The following is a 15,106-nucleotide window of genomic DNA, read 5'->3' on the forward strand; positions in this document are numbered from 1 at the left end:
CAACTACAACAACAATAATTACTACAACAACAACAGCAACAACTACAACAACTACATATACAACCACAACAACTACCACAGCTTCAACAACATCAACTACAACAACAACTACAGATACAACAACAGCAAGAACTACAACCACAACTACAACAACAACTACAACTACAGTAATATCAACTATAACAACATCAACTACTACAACAATAACTACAACAACAACTACAACAACCTACAACTTCTACAGCAACTACTACAACAACAGCTGCAACAACAGCTACAACCACAACCACAACTACAACAACAGCATCTACCACAACAACTACAACAACATATACCACAACAACATCTACCAAACAACTATCTCTACCAACAACAACATCTACAACAACATCTACAACAACAACTAACAACATCTACCACAACAACAACAACAACATCTACCACAACCACAACAACTACAACAACATCTACCACAACAACAACAACTACAACAACATCTACCACAACAACAACAACTACAACAACAACATCTACCACAACTACAACAACATCTACCACAACAACAACAACAACAACAACATCTACCACAACAACAACAACAACATCTACCACAACCACAACAACTACAACAACATCTACCACAACCACAACAACATCTACCACAACCACAACAACTACAACAACATCTACCACAACCACAACAACATCTACCACAACCACAACAACTACAACAACAACATCTACCACAACCACAACAACTACAACAACAACATCTACCACAACCACAACAACTACAACAACAACAACAACCACAACAACTACAACAACATCTACCACAACCACAACAACATCTACCACAACCAAAACAACTAAACTCTACAAACCACAACAACTACAACAACATCTACCACAACTACAACAACATCTACCAAACTACAACAACATCTACCACAACAACTACAACAACAACATCTACCACAACTCTACCAAACCACAACAACTCTCTACCACAACCACAACAACTACAACAACATCTACCACAACCACAATAACAACAACATCTACCACAACCAAAAACTAAACAACATCTACCAACAAATAACAACATCTACTACCACAACCACAACAACATCTAACACAACCACAATAACTACAACAACAACATCTACCACAACCAAAACAACTACAACAACATCTACCACAACCACAACAACAACAACATCTACCACAACCACAACAACAACAACATCTACCACAACACAACAACACAATACTACAACATCTACCACAACATCTACCACAACCACAACAACTACAACAACATCTACCACAACCACAACAACTACAACAACATCTACCACAACCACAATAACTACAACAACATCTACCACAACCACAATAACTACAACAACATCTACCACAACCACAATAACTACAACAACATCTACCACAACCACAACAACTACAACAACATCTACCACAACCACAACAACATCTACCACAACCACAACAACTACAACAACAACATCTACCACAACCACAACAACTACAACAACATCTACCACAACCACAACAACATCTACCACAACCACAACAACAACAACATCTACCACAACCACAACAACAACAACATCTACCACAACCACAACTACAACAACAACATCTACCACAACCACAACTACAACAACAACATCTACCACAACCACAACTACAACAACAACAACTACAACCACAACTACAACAACAACAACAACAACATCTACCACAACCACAACAACAACATCTACCACAACCACAACAACATCTACCACAACCACCACAACAACATCTACCACAACCACAACAACAACATCTACCACAACCACAACAACAACAACTACTAAAACTATAACTAAAACCACAAAAACAACAATGAATACAACTAAGTTGACATATGGAATAGTTTTAAGATAGTCATACCATGGATCATTAATCTTATTGATTTAACATTTTAGGACCAATGTAGGTATAAAAAAATATATAGAAAATAATGATTTGATAAAATTATTGAATTTGGCCTTTACTACTATAGCCCAGAGAAACACATTAAATAACACATTCATGAATGGAACAAAAAACAAGGTTTTGAAGTGTCTGTACTATTTCTAGGAGATATAAAAAGTTCAGAAAATATATACACTACCGGTCAAAAGTTTGGACACACCTACTCATTCAAGGAGGAAGTTTTTCTTTATTTTTTTTTGTATTTTCTACATTGTAGAATAATAGCTAAGACATCAAAACTATGAAATAACACACACGGGATCATGTAGTAACCAAAATGTGTTAAACAAATCTAAATATATTTTATGTTTGAGATTCTTCAAATAGCCACCCTTTGCCTTGATGACAGCTTTGCACATTCTTGGCATTCTCTCAACCAGCTTCACATGGAATGCTTTTCCAACAGCCTTGAAGGAGTTTCCACATATGCTCAGCACTTGTTGCCTGCTTCTCCTTCACTTTGCGGTCCGACTCATCCCAAACCATCTCAATATTGTGGAGGTGTGCTGGGTCATTGTCCTGTTGAAAAACAACTAATAGTCCCACTAAGCGGCAGGTAGCCTAGGGGATAGAGCATTGGGGAAATAACAGAAAGTTTGCTAGATCGAATCCCTGACCTGATAAGGTAGAAATCTGTCGTTCTTCTCCTGAACAAGGCAGTTAACCCGCTGTTCCTAGGCTGTCATGGTGAATACGAATGTGTTCTTTACTGACTTGCCTAGTTAAATAAAGGTTAAATAAATGTTAAAAAACTAATTAAAATAGCGCAAACCAGATGGGATGGCGTATCGCTGCAGAATGCTGTGGTAGCCATGCTGGTTAAGTGAATTGAATTCTAAATAAATCACAGACTGTGTCAACCCGGCAAAGCACCACTACACCATCACACCTCCTCCTCCATGCTTTACGGTGTCTCACAAAGACACAGAGGTTGGAACCAAAAATCTCACATTTGGACTCCAGACCAAAGGACAGATTTCCACTGGTCTAATGTCAATTACTCGTGTTTCTTGGCCCAAGCAAGTCTCTCTTCTTCTTATTGGTGTCATTTAGTAGTGGTTTCTTTTCAGCAATTCAACCATGAAGGCCTGATTCACACTGTCTCCTCTGAACAGTTGATGTTGAGATGTGTTTGTTACTTGAACTCTGTGAAGCATTTATTTGGGCTGCAAATTCTGAGGCTGGTAACTCTAATGAACTTATCCTCTGCAGCAGAGGTAACTCTGAGTCATCCTTTCCTGTGACAGGTCCTCATGAGAGACAGGTAACTCTAATGAACTTATCCTCTGCAGCAGAGGTAACTCTGGGTCATCCTTTCCTGTGACGGTCCTCATGAGAGACAGGTAACTCTGGGTCATCCTTTCCTGTGACAGGTCCTCATGAGAGACAGGTAACTCTAATGAACTTATCCTCTGCAGCAGAGGTAACTCTGGGTCATCCTTTCCTGTGACAGGTCCTCATGAGAGACAGGTAACTCTGAGTCATCCTTTCCTGTGACGGTCCTCATGAGAGACAGGTAACTCTGGGTCATCCTTTCCTGTGACAGGTCCTCATGAGAGACAGGTAACTCTAATGAACTTATCCTCTGCAGCAGAGGTAACTCTGGGTCATCCTTTCCCGTGACAGGTCCTCATGAGAGACAGTTTCATCGTAACACTTGATGTTTTTTTGTGACTGCACTTGAAGAAACTTTCAAAGTTCTTGAAATGTTCAGCATTGACTGACCTTCATGTCTTAAAGTAATGATGGACTGTCGTTTTCTCTTTGCTTATTTGAGCTGTTCTTGACATAATATTGACTTGGTCTTTTACCAAATAGGGCTATATTCTGTATACCATCCCTACCTTGTCACAACACAACTGATTGGCTCAAACACATTTAGAAGGAAATAAATTAAGCAAAAACTTTTAAGAATAAAAAAATAATAATATTTAACTAGGCAAGTCACATTCTTACTGTGGAACCGGCGACCGTCTTGATTCAGTTACTTCCCTCTCATCACCTGCCGTCCCAAGAAGGCCCACCTGTTAGTTGAAATGCATACCTCATGACGCTGGTTGAGAGAATGCCAAGAGTGTGCAAAGCTGTCATCAAGGCAAAGGGTGGCAACTTTGAAGAATCTCAAATATAAAATACATTTAGATTTGTTTAACACTTTTCTTTGGTTGTTATTTCATAGTTTCGATGTCATCGTAGTATTATACAATGTAGAAAATAGTACAAATAAAGAAAAATAATAGTTTCTGGGTCAAAGCGTCCAGACGCTACAAACGTTTTCGTGAGAAGACCGATTTTATTGACGTCTCATGGTCCGACCAACATCTCTCTAGCTCTATCAACAGATCTGATCCAATGCAAAAAACACACATATCTCGGATTTTCATGATCATTTAAAAAAAATATATTATGTTAGCAATCAACTCCAGGTGGATAGCTCTCTATGGTCTGTCACTCTGTCTGTGTATGTCCTTTCAGTGTGAGGTGAAAGAGTTAGAACAACATACACACATCCCTTTGTTCAGTGGACAACAACTCACAAGGAATATGTTTCATGTGAGAAATCTAAAAAATGACTTAATCTAATATGAGAATTATTGGCTACATCCTAAATGGGAACCTATTGCCGATGTAATGGTTCCCTACAGCCACTGGGCAAAAGTAATGCAGTATGTAGGGCATGGGGTTCCGTTTGGAATGCAAATACAGTCTCTCTCTCTCTATCTCATCTCTCATCTCTCATCTCTCTCTCTCCATCTCCCTCTCTCTCTCTCCTCATCTCTCTCTCTCTCTCTCTCTCTCTCTCTCTCTCTCTCTCCCTCTCCTCTCAATCTCTCTCTCATCTCTCTCTCTCTCTCATCTCTCTCTCTCCCCCATCTCCCCCCACCTCTCCCCCCTCTCTCTCTCTCTCTCTCTCTCTCTCATCTCTCTCTAATTAAATACATTTTGTCTGGAGAAGCCGTCTAGCTGTCAAACATCAGCTAAAACCATCCAGGCGCCTTGGTCACCGCTCATAGACACCTGGATCTATCCTGATTGGCTGTTGCCCTCTCCTCAGCTTTTGACTTTATGTGATTCGGTTCAATGCACTACCATTTGTTGCATAATCACATAAATGTTTTCCATTCTAAATTAATATGTGCTGCTGATGTAGCTGTGTGTGTGTGTGTGTGTGTGTGTGTGTGTGTGTGTGTGTGTGTGTGTGTGTGTGTGTGTGTGTGTGTGTGTGTGTGTGTGTGTGTGTGTGTGTGTGTGTGTGTGTGTGTGTGTGTGTGTGTGTGTGTGTGTGTGTGTGTGCGTGCGTGCGTGCGTGCGTGCGTGCGTGCGTGCGTGCGTGCGTGCGTGCGTGCGTGCGTGCGTGCGTGTGTAGTAACATATCAATATTTAGCTTACAAAATGTGGCAATGACTATAGGGCACAACTGTGGATTCTCACAATGGAACGGTTTAGAGTGCTTGGACGTTGTGACACACTCGGAGTGGGTGTCAGGGTTTACCAGAATTGGACCCAGAAGCGTCTACATTGGAGCTCGTCCTTAGTTAACCCGTGCCGCCCCACTTGCATAGGTTCAGGATCTGGCGGCAGGACTCCTCCGCTAATCCCGTGTGAGGGAAAATGATCAACCCGTTCTGGTCCACTTCCTGACCCGAATGGTAACCGAGTCTCAGATTGATTAGATGGACCCCACTGCTTCTCCCTCCTTCTCTCTCGGACTCTATTATCTACCCGAATAGCTAAGGTGACCAAACTATCTAGGTCACTAGGCTCTGGAACGGAGATCAGCTCGTCCTTGAGTTGCTCCGACAACCCCTGGTAAGACAACCGCTTGTAGTGATTCCTCATTCCAACCACTCTCCACAGCCAATGTCCTAAATTCTATCACAAAGTCTGCCACACTGCGAGCTCCTTGGCGATGAGAGAACAAACGTTTAGCTGCGTCCTTACCTCGGACTGGATGGTCAAAAAGCTTTCTCATCTCTGCCGTGAAACCCTGGTATGACGTCATGCATGTGTCCCGTGGTTCCCAAACAGCTGAAGCCCAATCCAGAGCTCTACCACGCAGCAGCTCAATAACAAAAGCTATCCTAGCCTTATCTGTGGCGTAAGAGTAGGGCTGCAGATCAAAAACTAACCCACACTGTAAAAGAAATGAACGGCATCCTCCCAGATCTCCCTCGTACTTCTCCGGTGTCGGAACCTTGGGCTCACGGAAGGAACCCGCTCCCGAATTGGCAGGTGATATGGGTGAAACAGGTGGTGGATGATCCGCCGGCAACCTGAGCTGATCCTGGATACTCGTTAATCTATCCGATAAATTCCGGATTGAACCCGCTATCTCATGTAGCGCCGTGTTGAGTTGTCCCAACATCTTCTCCTGCTGGGTAATTGTATGGCAAACGGAGTCCAGGTCCGCTGGGTTCATCACTGGCCGGATCGTTCTGTCAGGGTTTACCAGAATTGGACCCAGAAGCAGACCAGGACAAGGTGAGTATAAAGATGGTGAGTATTTATTAATCAATCAGAATGTGGAGGTAGATAGTTCCGGGTGGAGGAGCAGGCAGCGGAGGTGGGTTGATGGGAGTGGGTTGACAGTACCCCCCCTCCGACGAACGCCACCGGGCGGACTACCTGGTGCACCAGGGTGGAGGCGGTAGAAGTCACGAAGCAGGTTGTCATCAAGGATCTGACGCCGAGGAATCCAACTCCTCTCCTCTGGACCATATCCTTCCCAATCCACGGGATATTGGAAACCTCGACCCCGCCGTCTGGAATCCATTATGCGGCGCACCGTGTAGGCAGGACCACCTCCGATCATCCGAGGAGGAGGAGGACGAGGAGGAGGAGGACGAGGAGGAGGGGGCAACAGAGGACTGAGGAGAACCGGCTTGAGGCAGGAGACATGAAAGGTGGGGTGTACTCGAAGCGTTGCCGGCAATTGGAGTCGGACCACAACAGGGTTAATGGCGCCGTGTTGAGTTGTCCCAACATCTTCTCCTGCTGGGTAATTGTATGGCAAACGGAGTCCAGGTCCGCTGGGTTCATCACTGGCCGGATCGTTCTGTCAGGGTTTACCAGAATTGGACCCAGAAGCAGACCAGGACAAGGTGAGTATAAAGATGGTGAGTATTTATTAATCAATGAGAACGTGGAGGTAGATAGTTCCGGGTGGAGGAGCGGGCAGCGGAGGTGGGTTGATGGGAGTGGATAGGCTGATCCAATGGATAACAACACACTGGTGATGAGCAGACAGGGATGGGGTATGGGTTCTGGGTGGAGGAGAGGGCAGGGATGGGGTTGATGGGATGGGGCTGACAGGGATAACAACACACTGGCGACGGGCAGACAGGGATGGGGTATGACAGGGATGGGGTATGACAGGGATGGGGTATGACAGGGATGGGGTATGTCAGGGATGGGGTATGACAGGGATGGGGTATGTCAGGGATGGGGTATGACAGGGATGGGGTATGTCAGGGATGGGGTATGACAGGGATGGGGTATGACAGGGATGGGGTATGACAGGGATGGGGTATGACAGGGATGGGGTATGTCAGGGATGGGGTATGACAGGGATGGGGTATGACAGGGATGGGGTATGACAGGGATGGGGTATGACAGGGATGGGGTATGTCAGGGATGGGGTATGTCAGGGATGGGGTATGACAGGGATGGGGTATGACAGGGATGGGGTATGACAGGGATGGGGTATGTCAGGGATGGGGTATGTCAGGGATGGGGTATGACAGGGATGGGGTATGTCAGGGATGGGGTATGTCAGGGATGGGGTATGACAGGGATGGGGTATGACAGGGATGGGGTATGTCAGGGATGGGGTATGTCAGGGATGGGGTATGTCAGGGATGGGGTATGACAGGGATGGGGTATGACAGGGATGGGGTATGTCAGGGATGGGGTATGACAGGGATGGGGTATGACAGGGATGGGGTATGTCAGGGATGGGGTATGACAGGGATGGGGTATGACAGGGATGGGGTATGACAGGGATGGGGTATGTCAGGGATGGGGTATGTCAGGGATGGGGTATGTCAGGGATGGGGTATGACAGGGATGGGGTATGACAGGGATGGGGTATGTCAGGGATGGGGTATGACAGGGATGGGGTATGTCAGGGATGGGGTATGACAGGGATGGGGTATGACAGGGATGGGGTATGACAGGGATGGGGTATGACAGGGATGGGGTATGTCAGGGATGGGGTATGACAGGGATGGGGTATGACAGGGATGGGGTATGACAGGGATGGGGTATGTCAGGGATGGGGTATGACAGGGATGGGGTATGACAGGGATGGGGTATGTCAGGGATGGGGTATGACAGGGATGGGGTATGACAGGGATGGGGTATGACAGGGATGGGGTATGACAGGGATGGGGTATGACAGGGATGGGGTATGTCAGGGATGGGGTATGACAGGGATGGGGTATGACAGGGATGGGGTATGACAGGGATGGGGTATGACAGGGATGGGGTATGACAGGGATGGGGTATGTCAGGGATGGGGTATGTCAGGGATGGGGTATGTCAGGGATGGGGTATGACAGGGATGGGGTATGACAGGGATGGGGTATGTCAGGGATGGGGTATGTCAGGGATGGGGTATGACAGGGATGGGGTATGTCAGGGATGGGGTATGTCAGGGATGGGGTATGACAGGGATGGGATATGTCAGGGATGGGGTATGTCAGGGATGGGGTATGACAGGGATGGGGTATGACAGGGATGGGGTATGACAGGGATGGGGTATGGGTTCCAGGTGAATGGCAGTAGACAAAACAAACGGCGCTAAGTTAAAGACAAGCAAGACGTACAAAACAATAAAACAAAACAAACTCTATAAACTGGAGACTGGTTCGTGGGCACAACATACTGTTCATGGCTAACGATCCGGCAGGGAATGGATGTCAGGTCAGAGCTTTTGAAGGGGAGAGGTGATGATCAGGACAGGTGTGCAGATTACTGATGGGATACAGGTGCGGGTGAACATCGATCTCCCAACAAGCTAATTCCAGGACACCGGAAACACACTCCAGGACAGAAACAAAGGCAAACACAGACTCAGGAAGCGGGATTCGTGACAGTGAGCTTCTCTTCTTCTCTGCTTGTGTGATAATGAAATGATCAACTTTTCCCTGTATATCTTCAAATGATCATACATACTGATCGTTTCATTACAAAACTACCGAAACTATTACTGATGGTGAATTATCTAAATGTAATGTAATGTAATGTAAGCCCGGATCAGTGTGCATCCTCCCTATAGCCGGATCAGTGTGCATCCTCCCTATAGCCGGACTATAGCCGGATCAGTGTGCATCCTCCCTATAGCCGGATCAGTGTGCATCCTCCCTATAGCCGGATCAGTGTGCATCATCCCTATAGCCGGATATAGCCGGATCAGTGTGCATCCTCCCTATAGCCGGATCAGTGTGCATCCTCCCTATAGCCGGATCAGTGGCATCATCCCTATAGCCGGATATAGGGATCAGTGTGCATCCTCCCTATAGCCGGATCAGTGTGCATCCTCCCTATAGCCGGATCAGTGTGCATCCTCCCTAGCCGGATCAGTGTGCATCCTCCCTATAGCCGGATCAGTGTGCATCCTCCCTATAGGGATGGGTGTGCATCCTCCCTATAGCCGGATCAGTGGCATCCTCCCTATAGCCGGATCAGTGGCATCCTCCCTATAGCCGGATCAGTGTGCATCCTCCCTATAGGGATGGGTGTGCATCCTCCCTATAGCCGGACTGTAGCCGATCAGTGGCATCCTCCCTATAGGGTTCCGGTGTGCATCCTCCCTATAGCCAAATAGCAAATCAGTGCATCCTCCCTAAGCCGGACTTAAAGTGCAACCAAGCCGTAGCCGGACAATAAAACAAAAGCAAATCCTCCCTATAGCTGGAGGTGGCATCCTCCCTATAGCCGGACAACCTCCCTATACCGGATCAGTGGCATCCTCCCTATCCGGCAGTGTGCATCCTCCCTTTGGGATGTGATGCATCCTCATAGCCGGACTATAGGGATCAGTGTGCATCCTCCCTATAGCCGATCAGTGTGCATCCTCCCTATAGCCGGGATCAGTGTGCATCCTCCCTATAGCCAAGCTAATTCCAGGACACCGGCATCCTCCAGCCGATCAGTGTGCATCCTCCCTATAGCCGGATCAGTGTGCATCCTCCCTAAGCCAGACTATAGGAATCAGTGATTCCTGACAGTGACTATAGCCGGATCAGTGTGCATCCTCCCTATAGCCAGACTATAATGAAGTGATCAACTTTTCCCAGACTATATCTTCAGTGATCCTCCCTATACATAGCCGGATCAGTGTGCATCCTCCAAAACCCAGTGTGCACTATTACTGGATCAGGTGCATCCTCCCTATAGCCGGAAGTGTGCATCCTCCCTATAGCCGGACTATAGCCGGATCAGTGTGCATCCTCCCTATAGCCGGATCAGTGTGCATCCTCCCTATAGCCAGACTATAGCCGGATCAGTGTGCATCCTCCCTATAGCCGGATCAGCCGGATCAGTGTGCATCCTCCCTATAGCCGGATCAGTGTGCATCCTCCCTATAGCCGATCAGTGTGCATCCTCCCTATAGCCGGACTATAGCCGGATCAGTGTGCATCCTCCCTATAGCCGGATCAGTGTGCATCCTCCCTATAGCCGGATCAGTGTGCATCCTCCCTATAGCCGGACTATAGCCGGATCAGTGTGCATCCTCCCTATAGCCGGATCAGTGTGCATCCTCCCTATAGCCAGACTATAGCCGGATCAGTGTGTATCCTCCCTATAGCCGGATCAGTGTGCATCCTCCCTATAGCCGGATCAGTGTGAATCCTCCCTATAGCCGGATCAGTGTGCATCCTCCCTATAGCCGGACTGTAGCCGGATCAGTGTGCATCCTCCCTATAGCCGGACTATAGCCGGATCAGTGTGCATCCTCCCTATAGCCAGACTATAGCCGGATCAGTGTGCATCCTCCCTATAGCCGGACTATAGCCGGATCAGTGTGCATCCTCCGGACTATAGCCGGATCAGTGTGCATCCTCCCTATAGCCGGATCAGTGTGCATCCTCCCTATAGCCGATCAGTGTGCATCCTCCCTATAGCCGGATCAGTGTGCATCCTCCCTATAGCCGGACTATAGCCGGATCAGTGTGCATCCTCCCTATAGCCGGATCAGTGTGCATCCTCCCTATAGCCGGATCAGTGTGCATCCTCCCTATAGCCGGATCAGTGTGCATCCTCCCTATAGCCGGATCAGTGTGCATCCTCCCTATAGCCGGATCAGTGTGCATCCTCCCTATAGCCGGATCAGTGTGCATCCTCCCTATAGCCAGACTATAGCCGGATCAGTGTGCATCCTCCCTATAGCCGACTATAGCCGGATCAGTGTGCATCCTCCCTATAGCCAGACTATAGCCGGATCAGTGTGCATCCTCCCTATAGCCAGACTATAGCCGGATCAGTGTGCATCCTCCCTATAGCCAGACTATAGCCGGATCAGTGTGCATCCTCCCTATAGCCGGATCAGTGTGCATCCTCCCTATAGCCGGATCAGTGTGCATCCTCCCTATAGCCGGATCAGTGTGCATCCTCCCTATAGCCGGACTATAGCTGATCAGTGTGCATCCTCCCTATAGCCAGATCAGTGTGCATCCTCCCTATAGCCAGACTATAGCCGGATCAGTGTGCATCCTCCCTATAGCCGGATCAGTGTGCATCCTCCCTATAGCCGACTATAGCCGGATCAGTGTGCATCCTCCCTATAGCCGGATCAGTGTGCATCCTCCCTATAGCCGGATCAGTGTGCATCCTCCCTATAGCCGGACTATAGCCGGATCAGTGTGCATCCTCCCTATAGCCGGATCAGTGTGCATCCTCCCTATAGCCGGATCAGTGTGCATCCTCCCTATAGCCAGACTATAGCCGGATCAGTGTGCATCCTCCCTATAGCCAGACTATAGATCAGTGTGCATCCTCCTCCGGACTATAGCCGGATCAGTGTGTATCCTCCCTATAGCCAGACTATAGCCGATCAGTGTGCATCCTCCCTATAGCCGGATCAGTGTGCATCCTCCCTATAGCCGGATCAGTGTGCATCCTCCCTATAGCCGGATCAGTGTGCATCCTCCCTATAGCCGGACTATAGCCGGATCAGTGCTGTGTCTCCATTGGTACTTTAGGCTACTTTGATTCCGGCTCATTTTGATCAAAATAACCCGAAGGTTGTTCTGCATGCAAAATGACTTGTAGATCAATGACTGTCAACACAATGCAATGCTCAGTCAGACACTGAAGGAGAGGACACAGAAGATAGAAAAGGATGTCATTTGAGCAAAACAAATTGTGAAAGGGCAAGTCGAAACGTTTTAATCGATTTTCTGACCGATTCGTGCAACAATTGGATCGGTTTGGGCTCCCACAGACCGATGCTTGTCGGTTTAATAACTCTACCTCCATGTACTTATTACCTCAATTACCTCGACTAACCGGTGCCCCGGCACGTTGACTCTGTACCGGTACCCTCCTGTATATAGCCTCCACATTGACTCTGTACCGGTACCCTCCTGTATATAGCCTCCACATTGACTCTGGGTGGGGGTCCCTGGTTTTTCCCTGGGTGGGGGTCCCTGGTTTTTCCCTGGGGTGGGGGTCCCTGGTTTTCCTGGGGTGGGGGTCCCTGGTTTTTCCCGGGGTGGGGGTCCCTGGTTTTTCCCTGGGTGGGGTCCCTGGTTTTTCCCTGGGGTGGGGGTCCCTGGTTTTCCTGGGGCTGGGGTCCCTGGTTTTCCTGGGGGGGGGGTCCCTGGGTTTCCTGGGGTGGGGGTCCCTGGTTTTTCCCTGGGGTGGGGGTCCCTTGTTTCCCTGGGGTGGGGGTCCCTGGTTTTCCTGGGGTGGGGGTCCCTGGGTTTCCTGGGGTGGGGGTCCCTGGGTTTCCTGGGGTGGGCGTCCCTGGGTTTCCTGGGGTGGGCGTCCCTGGGTTTCCTGGGGTGGGCGTCCCTGGGTTTCCTGGGGTGGGGGTCCCTGGGTTTCCTGGGGTGGGCGTCCCTGGGTTTCCTGGGGTGGGGGTCCCTGGGTTTCCTGGGGTGGGGGTCCCTGGGTTTCCTGGGGTGGGCGTCCCTGGGTTTCCTGGGGTGGGGGTCCCTGGGTTTCCTGGGGTGGGCGTCCCTGGGTTTCCTGGGGTGGGCGTCCCTGGGTTTCCTGGGGTGGGCGTCCCTGGGTTTCCTGGGGTGGGCGTCCCTGGGTAAGAAAAGGTTGAAGACCACTAATCTAAATCTTGTTATCATGGCCTGATTACGTGCCCACGGGCCTCGATCCAATGGGGGCCCACATTGATTTTTGAGTCACTCAAGTATCATAGGAACACACATGAGTTGCAGGAAATGTGCTTCAAAACTGCAGCATGTTCTCTCTGCCAACAACGGGGGGGGGGTGAACAGTTCGAACAATTGAGTCGAAGTGTGGTGGTGGTGGTGGTGGTGGTGGTGGTGGTGGTGGTGGTGGTGGGGGGGGGTGGTGGTGGGGGTGGGGGGTGGTGGTGGGGGTGGGGGTGGGGGTGGTGGTGGTGGTGGTGGGGGGTCTGTTACCGTGACGATAAATAACAACATCCATCCAGGAAATGTGTGTGATCAGATCTTCTGAAATAGTAGGTGTTGTCTCTGTTGTTGTCACCTACACTACATTCCTCTCTCCTACACATGAGCAGAAAATGAATTACTAGTAGGATCTGGACTTCGTGTGTGTTTGCAAGTGCGTGCATCTGTGCGCGCGTGTGTGTGTGTGCTTGTGTGCGTGCTTGTGTGGGTGTGTGTGTGTGTGCTTGTGTGTGTGTGTGTGTGTGTGTGTGTGTGTGCTTGTGTGGGTGCGTGAGTGTTTGTGTGTGTGCTTGTGTGCGTGCTTGTGTGGGTGTGTGTGTGTGTGTGCTTGTGTGTGTGTGTGCGCGTGTAAAACCCCTCTGAGGTCGGTGACTGAGACGGGGCCTTTAGACATGAGCAGCTGCTTGCAGAACTTCCTGTTTTGACTGCTTCTGTCTGGCTGCTTGGCTGCGAACACAATGCTGTTGATCTGACTCCTCAACTTTGCACTGTGTAACACAAAGAAGCAGGAGAACGGTGTGCAGAGATACAGGAGCACGGGGCTCATAGTAACGGCTGGAACGGAATGAATGGAACAGTATCAAACACATGGGGTTATACAAGGGTTTCACGTGGGTTTCACGTGGGTTTCATGTGGGTTTCACGTGGGTTTCATGTGGGTTTCACGTGGGTTTCACGTGGGTTTCACATGGGTTTCACATGGGTTTCACGTGGGTTTCATGTGGGTTTCACATGGGTTTCACGTGGGTTTCACGTGGGTTTCACATGGGTTTCACGTGGGTTTCACGTGGGTTTCACATGGGTTTCACGTGGGTTTCATGTGGGTTTCACGTGGGTTTCACATGGGTTTCATGTGGGTTTCACGTGGGTTTCACATGGGTTTCACATGGGTTTCACGTGGGTTTCACGTGGGTTTCACGTGGGTTTCACGTGGGTTTCACGTGGGTTTCACGTGGGTTTCACGTGGGTTTCACGTGGGTTTCACGTGGGTTTCACATGGGTTTCACGTGGGTTTCATGTGGGTTTCACGTGGGTTTCACGTGGGTTTCACGTGGGTTTCACGTGGGTTTCATGTGGGTTTCACATGGGTTTCACGTGGGTTTCATGTGGGTTTCACGTGGGTTTCACGTGGGTTTCACATGGGTTTCACGTGGGTTTCACGTGGGTTTCACATGGGTTTCACGGGTTTCATATGGGTTTCACGTTTCACGGGTTTCACGTGGTTTCACATTTTCACGTGGGTTTCACACCTGTTTCACTGTGGGTTTTAGGCTGAGTGGGTTTCACATGGGTTTCAGGGCTATATAAATACATTTGGTTTCACATGGGTTTCACATGAGTTATAAAGGGTTACACATGAGATTCACATGAGTTATCAAGGGTTTCACATGAGATTCACATGAGTTATAAAGGGTTACACATGAGATTCACATGAGTTATAAAAGGGT

The sequence above is a fragment of the Oncorhynchus keta genome, chromosome 20, assembly GCF_023373465.1.
Source record: "Oncorhynchus keta strain PuntledgeMale-10-30-2019 chromosome 20, Oket_V2, whole genome shotgun sequence".
NCBI classification, from domain to species: domain Eukaryota; kingdom Metazoa; phylum Chordata; class Actinopteri; order Salmoniformes; family Salmonidae; genus Oncorhynchus; species Oncorhynchus keta.